Consider the following 535-nt stretch of genomic DNA (forward strand, 5'->3'; position numbering starts at 1 on the left):
GTTAGGGGGAGAATGGATACATGTATATGTATGACTAAGTCCCTTTGCTGTCCACCTGAAACTATCACAGCATTGTTAATCAACCATCAGTTCAGTTCAGTCGCTCAGTTATGTCCATCCGACTTTGCGACCCCATGAATCACAGCACGCCAGGCCTCCCTGTCCATCACCAACTCCTGGAGTTCACTCAAACTCATGTCCTTAGAGTTGGTGATCCCATCCAGCTGTCTCATCTTCTGTTGTCCTCTTCTCCTCCTGCCCCCAGTCCCTCCCAGCATCAGAGTCTTTTCCAATGAGAGTCAACTCTTCGCATGAGATGGCCAAAGTATTGGAGTTTCAGCTTCAGCATCAGTCCTTCCACTGAACACCCAGGACTGATCTCCTTTAGAATGGATTTATTGGATCTCCTTGCAGTCCAAGGGACTCTCAAGAGTCTTCTCCAACACCACAGTTCAAAAGCATCAATTCTTCGGGGCTCAGCTTTCTTCACAGTCCAACTCTCACATCCATACATGACCATTGGAAAAACCATAGC

This window comes from Bison bison, unplaced genomic scaffold, assembly GCF_000754665.1.
Source record: "Bison bison bison isolate TAMUID 2011002044 unplaced genomic scaffold, Bison_UMD1.0 scf7180017864312, whole genome shotgun sequence".
NCBI lineage: Eukaryota > Metazoa > Chordata > Mammalia > Artiodactyla > Bovidae > Bison > Bison bison.